This window comes from Numida meleagris, chromosome 25, assembly GCF_002078875.1.
Source record: "Numida meleagris isolate 19003 breed g44 Domestic line chromosome 25, NumMel1.0, whole genome shotgun sequence".
Classification (NCBI taxonomy): domain Eukaryota; kingdom Metazoa; phylum Chordata; class Aves; order Galliformes; family Numididae; genus Numida; species Numida meleagris.
This window is the reverse complement of record NC_034433.1, coordinates 2,373,461-2,383,203: the sequence shown is the minus strand read 5'-3', so window position 1 is coordinate 2,383,203 and position 9,743 is coordinate 2,373,461.

Here is a 9,743-nt window from a genome sequence, read left to right as displayed (position 1 = left end):
GTAAGGAATTAAGTCATCTTGGCAGCCAAGAAAATGGAGGTGGTCGAGTTCAAAATGTAGCAAAAACCAATTCCAAGGAGACAAAGCCCTTTATTTGTCATTCTTGCTTCCGTGAGCTTTCCCTTAGCGATCAATAGCCTTTCTATTTTGCCGCGTTTGTCCCAGCAGTGAGAGTAAATACAGTCTGTTCATTATCTGGGGGTGTCGGATGACAGCTCCATTCATCCTGTGTGTACACTTGGGCTTAGATAGATAGATGGCTGTCAGTTCACGTGCAGATAGATTGACCCACGGTGCAGATTGTGTTCTCCGTGCGTCATCGCACGCACCCGCGTTATCGCGCGGAACGAGCTTGCGCTTCGAAAAAAAAAATGGGTTACAGCAGATCCTTGTCGAAATTCCTGCAGAACTTTGCTTTTAATTAGCAGCTGGTTGAAAAGCACTTGATCGCTTGGTCCCTGCTTGGGGGATCACTTGGTCCCTGATTCCTGCTTGGTCCCTGGGGGACCGATCACCCGCTTCGCTCTCCGGCTGCACCGGTGGGAACCCAGGCCGGCAGCAGAGGGCGTGCATGGACCTCTGCAGTGCTGCTGCTGCTGCTGCTGCTGCCTCTGGGCACCCGGGGATGCTCTGAGCACGCTCGTCTTCCTCCTCTGTCCGGGATGAGATGGGAAACACTTTGGTATTTGTTACAGGCAGTGCTAAGTGTCAGCTAACGATGCCTTCTCATCAGCAGAAGCTCTAGGTCTCGGTAGTTCTGTGTTTCGCTTGTGTATCTTCTGAAAACTGAAGGTACAGTTCATCAGGATAAACGTGGGAAAGCATTGGTTCCTAATTCCTTTTAGGATCCCATTGTAAGGGACCCAGTTTTCCTAAGGGTGTGTTGTGGCAGAACACTGGTGATCTTACAGCACGTGTAATTTCCGTGTCTCCTGTACGTACCCCAGTTCAGCAGCACGCTCATCCGTTTGGTGAGGGGTGCAGTTGCACAGGGGAGCAGTTTGCTCTTTCCATCAGCTGCAGCAAAGGAAGATTGGTGTGCTTGCTTTCAAAGGGAAGCTTTGCGAGCTGCTTTGTTGCTCAGCACAAAACTCTTGCATGCCTGTTGCCAGCTGTAAGCTGGTGCCTGGCTGCAGCTTCTGCTTCTCTACCTGACTGGGTTATTTTCTTCTATATTGTGGTAGAATGAGATTCTGTAACAACAGAGTGGCTTAATAATGCAACTTATGGCATTCCTCCTTTTACTACTTAAACATACCGGGCACTTAACCTCATTGCTATGGTATCTGCAGTTGTATGCTGCATTTGTGGCACGGATTTCTTTATCTGGAGCAGGCATAGTGTTACCTCCACGTACTGCTGCGCTGCTTCAGCTTTTGATTAATTAGCAGTGATGGAATTGGCAGGTGTGACACTTAACTTTGCCCCAGAAGTAACTGCTTCCTATGAAGTGGTGCAGCAGTGGGGTCTGTGAGCTCTCCTTAGAGAGCTGCTCTTCCCCACTGCCCCTGCTCTTTGTGTGTATGATTGCGAGCAGCTTAAGCCGCTTTGTTCCTCCGTATTGATCTTTTGAACCTAGTGTATTTACTGACTGCTCAGCCAGCAGAAGTTAAAAGTTCCCATTGGCTCTCAAGTGGTGTTTACAGGGAATTAATACAGAACCAAGTGATTGTTTGTCGTGTTTAAAGGGTGTGCAACTGAGAAGTAGACATGTAGGGTTTTGTAACCTCAGAGAGCGCGGCCAAGCCAGGGGGATAAGATTCCCTTGGCAAAGAATAGTAGCTGTTAAGTTTCAATCTAAGAGAGTTTTGCCTTAGGGATATTCTGTTTGTGTTTCTTTTGGCGGTGCTTGATTACAGGATGGGAATAAAGTCAAAAGGTGGAATTCAAGATATTATTTGGCCCTGTAAGTGGCCTTGGGAGAGCGCATAAATGGGACCAAGTTGATGTGAAGAGCTGCCCTTCTTGTTCTTGCCAATCTTGTGCATTGGAGGAAAACCTGGAGAGGTTTTCCATTGGAAAAACCATTGGAGGAAGAATTGTGGAGATGGAGAGATTTCCTAGCATGCACCCTGTACATGGGAAAAGCACATTTAAGGTGTAGTTTTCATGCAGCAAGCCACAAAAGGAACAATTCTTCATTCTTGCACTGGTTTTCGGGATCTGTGCCCCATGCAATGCGAGAAACAAAGTATAAAAAGATAGCACGAATAACCTCACCTCCTGTAGGGCAGGCACAGGGGCCCTGGGTGTGCAGGGCAAGGGTAACACAGAGCTTGGGGGGGGGAGGGGGGGGTCTGGTCAGGCAGCCTGCCGTGTTTGTGCTGTGCTGATTGAAAAGCTCTGAACGCCTGCGATGTGCGATACGTTCGACTTGAGTTTGATCTGGAAGTGCAGCTTGTTAGCTCAGTAATAACCACATCCTGGCCTAACACGCATCCCCAGCCTCAGAGTTTTGTGTCGACCAGGAAATGGTTTTGTGTGTTTTGGGGTTAACTCTTTCCATAGATACAGGTCAAGTTCAAGCGCTGCTATCCAGCTGCGGGCAGGCAGCACGGTGTGCTCTCCCACTGTGACAGAGACACGTGAGGGCTGGCTCTTCCTTTAAGTAAGCACCAAATTAAAGTCTCCAGGTCAAATCTACCCCTTGGCCTTAGTGTGTGGTTGCAGTTTGGTCTCCTTCCCGCCTGCTTTTTGGATAGGCAATGAAAATAATCTTGCGCCAAGTCAAAGGTGAATTTCTCATTCTCTCCCCTAATATTTAATTCACCCTCCGGAATGATGTTCTGTTTTAGATTCAAGGGTTTGCTTTAGAGTTGCTCGCAAACTCTGTAGCTTAAAGAAAAGCTGGTATTTTATTTGAATAATCTCTAGTCTTGCAGGTTAAATAGCATTTGTGTTTTGAGTAGATAAGATAACAGTTCCAGCAGCAATAAATTTCCTGTAGTCTCACTATCTTTTTTCCCTAAGCATTTCTATCTGAGCCGTTGGCCTTGTTAGGAGCTTTTGTTTAGCATCATCAATTAGTGGCTTTCCTTAACAGCGCTGTCTGTTAGCTTTGTTCATTACAAACGTTTTCCCTTTCAAACATTTCTGATGAATTGCAGTGTTTTACAGCTCAGAACTTCGGTCCATTTTTTTTTCTTGAGATGACGTCAGCACTGATTTTTTTTCCCCCAGCTTGTCTGCTGAACGTTCTGTGAGAAGGACATCGTGGTAGCTTGTCCTAACACATGCATTCCTGCTTCCTGAGAAATGAATGAAGGGAAGGAATAGCTGGAGCACAGTCCTGTTTATTACATAGAAACATCACTTTTTCCCCCTCAAACTCATGCCCTGCTGCTGATGATGACAGTGTGTTTGAAATCACTGCAGCCAGGTCTTGTGTTCAGAGGTGATTTGGGTTCTTTCGGTCTCATTCCCATCAAACTAAACTGGTTTTGCACCCTTAAGTGTCTCATACCACTTAATGACTTTTAAAACGCGCTTCCCATTTTGATCATTTGTTTAGCAAGGGCACCAAAAGGGAAGTCAAAACGTCTTGGGTGCAAGTCCTTGTTCTGGCTCTTGCATCTCAGTCTCCCCGCAGCACCAGTGGCTTTTAAGTGTAAAAGACCAAATTGCAGACCTTTTTTTTTTTTTTTTTTTAGCGTTCCTGTGACTTTTTACATTTCATTTTCCCAAGGTCATTAGATTCAAACACAAACATTAACATAAATAGAGCACTTGGGAAAGAGAGAGCTATTATGTCAGCGCTAGATGTTATTAGACCGGCTCCGATCTAAGAGGAGCTTGTTGGATTTTGATTTCTTTCTTTCTTTGCCTCAGTCTGATCTTTGCCAGGTCTTCACTGGATGGATGCACTGAGCATCAGTGAGGACAGACTGCATCTCCTGTAAGAGGGGCCAAGCTCTTTCAGAGCTCTGTCAAAGGGACCCAAAGACAATTTAGGAAGGGGAAAAGCCCAGCAGATAGCTCTCTCCCTCTTAGCACTGATTCCATACGCTTAGCTTTAGCTGAACCTAAAGGTAGATGCCCCAAGGCTGTGCTCCATATTCCATTATTTCTCCGTTCACCATTGCATCTCTTTCGTTGCCGTTCCGCGCTGGAACATACCTGGTTTATGTTGGAAAATAAAATGTGAGCAACCTGATAAAAAAGGTAATTTTTTCAGCGCAAAGTTTTTAATACGTAGTTAATAGCATCTGTCAAGCTGCTACCTGGTGAAATGGTTTGGCTCGTGAAGGTGCCATTTGGGAGGATATAAATCACCTTAGTCTGTTTTACTTAAATTGCTTTCTAAAGTATATGTAAACTCAGCTAACGAGAGTGTGAGAGTTTGCAGCATGGCTTCTTAGGGATGCCTTGTGGAACTCAGTGCTGTGAGAACGTGGGCTGGGGATTGCAGCTTCTTGGGCTCCCTGCAATCCCATCACAGAAGCTGGAGCTCCCTGCTCTGCAGCCCACTCAGCAGAACGCTCACAGTGCCACTTGCTCTTCTCTATGAAACCCTTTCTCTGCCGTCCTTCTCAAGCAGTCTGATCTTTGAGCTGAGCTCAGGCTCCTGCTCTTAAGAGTGTCACCTCCTTTGGAAACTGCACCCCATGACTGTTCTTTCGTTTTCTCTGCAGTAATCTGCTGCTGGCTCCTCCGTGACCTTTCTCCCTCAGAGAAAGAAGAACCTGTGTACTTCAAAGGTCTCTCAGGGCAGCGAAACTACTTGGTTCTGTCAAACATAGGGGCAAAAAGGCTTCTCTCATGCAAAATGCTGACTGTTATCTCGTTCTGTTTTCAAACAGGTCTTTTCAAGTAAGATTCTTTCAACTATAATCTCTTTGCATGTTTAGTCAGTTTAGTGCAAACCTGACGAGGAAGAGGCTCGTTCTCTGATCTGATGGTAGAAGACAGTCCTCATTAAAATTAAAAATAATAATTAAAGAAAATCAAAGTGGGTAGATGCTTGAAGGCATAGCTGACACCAAAACAAATAACGAAGCTTTAGACATAAACCCAGTCTAGCAGCCTTGGCAGATCAGCTGTTGGCACAACAGCACCTTAATAACAAAAAGCAAAGAGAACAGCAGCAACAAAAATCCTTTTCCTCACTTGCAACGTTTCTGAAAGCTCTTATTTTTGTCTCCAGGCTTTTCTTTGGCATACCTGGACCCAGAGCAAGGAAGGAGTAGGAAATGCCGTCCCAAAGCAGCGTCTGCACTAAGGGGGCTGTGCTTGCACGGCGGATAGGAGGATTAGAAGTTTAGAGGAAGCTTTGTCCTCCTGCGGTAAGCCCTGATAACAAACTTTGACTCAGTTTGCTGCTGCTTACAGCACATTCCTCGCTGGAACATATCTGCAATTGACCTTGACGTGCAAAAATAATAAAGCCAGGGGAAACAAATCGGTGGAGATCTCCGTCTAACTGAGAGCGGTATTCGGATGTGAGCTCCGTGCAGCACTGCCCATCTGGTAGCCCTGAGCCCCCTGTATGTGGCTGGAATGTTTCAGGACGTTCCTTCGTTCTGAGAAGTGGCTGTGGTCAGCCAGCTGGAGGCTGCTGAGCTGCCCCGTGGTGCAGGAGGCGTGCTGATGGGCAGCCCTGTGTTAATTTCGGTGGCGAAGCCGTCTGATCTTTTCCAGCCCTGACGTTTGGGTTTCTGCAAAGTGGAAAAACAGCCCTGTGCAAAGGTGACTCCGCTCCAGGAGAAGGGTTCTGTGCTCCTGGAAGGGAATTAAGGGAGGTAACTGATCGTTCTCTGTAGCTGATCCCATTCTGACAGTTCTCATTACATCAAATTTGAGCGCTCACTCTACCATATGGAAAAAGGGGGGGGGTTGGTTCTGTCTGGGACCACTGCTGGGGTGAGTCTCCAGTGGTGCTTGTGTCTTGACCTCAGGCAATGCTTCCATTCTTCCTTTGTTACATGAGGGATTTGTTGGATACCAGGGACCCCTCAGTAAGTCTCCTGGGCTGAGAGTGCCAGAGAATGGTCAGTAATATCTCATAGGTTTCATCACAGAGCAGTTTTTAACACTCAGGTCGGTCATCCTAGGACTTAAGTTGATTTTGTCACATCAGTATCACAGCAGAAGCAAAGGAGCTGCTGGCGTGGCAGGTGCTGGAACACCTTCCTGGCTCCTGGAGCTGGAGACAGCACTCAGATCTTCATAGAGAAGTGTGACACGGAGAAAACTAGTTTTTAGAGCACGTAAAGGGAGAGAGGAGCAGGACAAGTGAAAGCCCAGGAAGCTGGAATGATTGTAAGTAAATGATAGCTATCTTCACCTTGCTCTGTCATTTTGAGATCTGAACAGAAAAATCTTTTATTCTTTTGATGATCCCTTCTTTTTTTTTTTTTTTTTATTGAATGAAATGGAATCGATCCTACGGGATAACTTCATCTTTCTCTGCAGACGAGCGTGTGGCCTTGTTCTCCGTCTCTGGTATCTCAGGGCCTCTATGGCAGAATTGTGCATCCAGCAAAGCTGCTCTGACCTACCAGCTGCTTCCAAGCAGTGCTTTGGGAAGGAGCAGAGCCAGGGTGGCTTTCTTCTGCAGTTGCTTCCTGTCCATACAGCACGAGTATCTGGGGGTAAACACGCTGGGAAATATTTGGGCTGTGTCCTATAAACAGGGTGAGCGCTGTTTACCTGGAGCAGAAGATCCATCCGTTAACAGTGTCATAAAATAGTCAAGAAAGGGGCTTTTTAAGCTTAGAAAAGTAGCGCTGTGAGCATTCCTCATTAAGGATGGCTGTGGTCGCTGGGTTCTCCTGCTGTCGGCTGGAGGAAGGAATTCTCATTGTTGGAGTCCTGATTTTTTTTTTTTTTTTTTTTTTCAGGGAACTGGCACTTTGCATTTCCCCTTGCAGATGAGTAGGGTTTCATTAATGAGATGGCCCCCAGCTGGAACCGACAGCCAGGAACCTGGTTTTTCATCTCGTTGCCCTCATTTGAGAGGGGCTTCCATCAGTAAGCAGTGCTCAGCAGAGGGTCTCTGCCTGGCACACACCAGGGCCCGGTGCTGCGTGGTCCCCGGCAGCGCTGGCGGCTGAAGCTGTCCTGGGAAATCGAGTGGATGGCTCATGGGGTGCATCATTTGCAAGTGGCTGAGCAAGTGTGGTGCGGGGAACGGCCGAGGCTGAATGGGAGCTGACAGTTTCCTTGGCACCCGAAACAGAAATAAATCCTTTCCTTTGTCTCTAGCTTAGCAGAACTGAGCGGGGACAAGGCAGAGAGGGCAGTTTTAAGTTTCAGGTACCAAACATGCAGGGTGGGAAGGAGCTAAATCCTCTTTCTCTTAACGAGATTTGAATCGAGCCAGCCTAACCCGTGAGGAAGACCCTAAAATCTTATTCTGGGAGCTGGAAATTGTAAACTGACACCAAAGCTGTTGCTTTTCCCTGTGGCAAAGTGACCGGGCTGCAGTGAAATAAAATTTTCCCCCCTTGGGTTAAATGTGGGAAGAAAGTGGGCAGGATGTGGGAGGCTGCTGAATACTCCAGTGAGGAAAACTTGAACTATCTGAGAGGCACAATTCCTAACCTGGCTTCTGCTGAAGGCCTGGCCGGGAAATTCTTCCCTGCTTCATTTGTAGGAGCGAGGTGGGTGACGAGTGATGGAGGAGAAGAGGCAGCAGGGTGCTCTGTGGTGCCTGTGTTGTCCTATAGGCTGTAGGGTGAGGTGATGCTCAGCTTCCCCTTTGCAAGATTGTTTGGATTTGTGCTGCTGTTGTGGTTGGCTGTTTCTCCCTATAGCAAGGACGTGCCTCTCTGCCAGGCTCCACAGTGCCCTCCTGGCAGGGCAAGGGGCAACCACAGCTTGCCTGGCAGAGGGCAGGCAGCTCCACACTGCAGCTACATCCTGAAAATCAGGGAAGGCAACAGAGCACGTGATGCTGCATACGGTGGAGGAGCTTGGCTGGAGGAGGCAGAGGTTAAGAATGCAGCCCAGGGAACAGCAGGGGGAAGGCTAAAATGTTTGTCCTACGCTCTGTAAATACAGAGATATGCCCGCGTATCAAACCTGGTTTAGCAACACTCGTGTACACACAGCTTCACGGGCAGCTTCTTTCTTTCTCCATCGCCCGCAGGAGCAGTAACATTGATGCTGAGCGGCAAACAGCGGGAGCTGTTCCAGTATCAATAAGGATTTTGACAAGGGAGAGAGTGTTTGCTTGGCTGCCAAGGCCTTGGAGTCCAGCAAGGGGTGCACGGTGACCCCATCTCCCCACCAAACAGCAGTTTGCTCACCAAATTCGCCCTTTCCAGTACGAAGGAGACTTTGCAGCGTCTACAAATAAATAATCTCATGTCTTTTGGTGGTTTTTTCTTTTTTAGGTCTTGAGAATCCTAATTAAGAAATAGCCATTAAAGACTTGCCTGCCCTACAGCTGGCCTTACTGGCTCCTCAGCATGGGTGTCCCTGTTGTGGCTAGGAGCAGCATCCCTGCTGGTCGGGGTACGTACCCATTGGGCCTCGAGAGGGATTTGAAACGCTCGTTTCTTGACACCCCGTGTTCTGGAAGTTCTCCCCCAGTGGCTTCACCCAGAATGCTCGAAACAAAAGCACGCTTCCTGTTTAGAAAGAGAGAGAAGATAAGCCCTGAAGTGCAGCCTCCTGCTCTGGCTACCCCAAGTATAAACAGCCTGCGCGGCCGGGCGCTGCTTTTGTTTGTTCTAGCAGCTTTCTCTCCTTAAAGGTACATTAGGCACAATTATACCGAGTCCATTTTATGGCAGCATCGCTCCTGACTGGCACGAGAGCTCCGGGACCCTCAGCTCATCAGGAGAGCTCCTTCTGTCCGCCCGGAGCATGCAGTGAATTCCCACCTTTGTGCTCAAGGCACAGCGCTAAGCGCCACCAAAGTATGTGACTCGTTTGCATTTCTGTAATATTTTTCCACCGTAGCATCGGAGTGCTCTGTAAATAGTCGCTGCTAACCTCCCTGGGTGGGGTGCTGGGGATGGGTTTGTTTTCTTGGCTTACGGAGAGCAAAAGGTTTGCGCTGTGAGTCAGCTTTCAAAGCTCCGTAATTAAACACGAGATGGGTTTAAAGCTACCTTTGGCCAATCCGGGGCTGTTGTGGCTTCCAGGGTAATGCAGAGCATCCATGGAATCCCTCTGTGCAGCAGGGTTAAGATCTGCAGAAGGGACCTACGGCCAAAAGGCCTGAGCTGTCGCGGCACAGTCCCTGTGGGGTGAAGCTGGGGCTCTCTCCTGCTCGCCGGCTCCTTGCACTACGTGCCACATGCGGTGGTGTCTAATCCTTGTCAGTGTTCTAGCAGACACCACGAGCTGAGCTCTGCTTGGCTGGACGCGTGAGATTTAGATAAGGCTGGGGCAAATCTGTGCTGCCATCTAATCAGGCGTGAGCAGCTGAGATGTGAGTGGATGCCGTATTTCCCTCTTTTGATAAATTAATCTAATTTGCGGATTCCCACGACGGCTCAATCCCACGATGTCCTGAACATCCTCACTCTGCTTCAGCAATGCAGTCAGGTCCAGTTACAAGCTCAGGACTGGATCTGCTGAAATGAGCAGTGCAAATGGGGCTGGGCTCTTACTGCCGTGCTCAGGCACCAGGCCTGGCATTTCAGAACCCCCTGCTTACCTGGTGGATGCGTTTGGGAGCACATAGGAAGACTCAGGAAATGTCTGGTCTTCTCCTGCCTCACTCTTGCTCTGCTGGGAGTTGTGATTGTGTAGACTGGAGTCTGTAAAGCTGTAGTAAAAGGAAGAAGGAC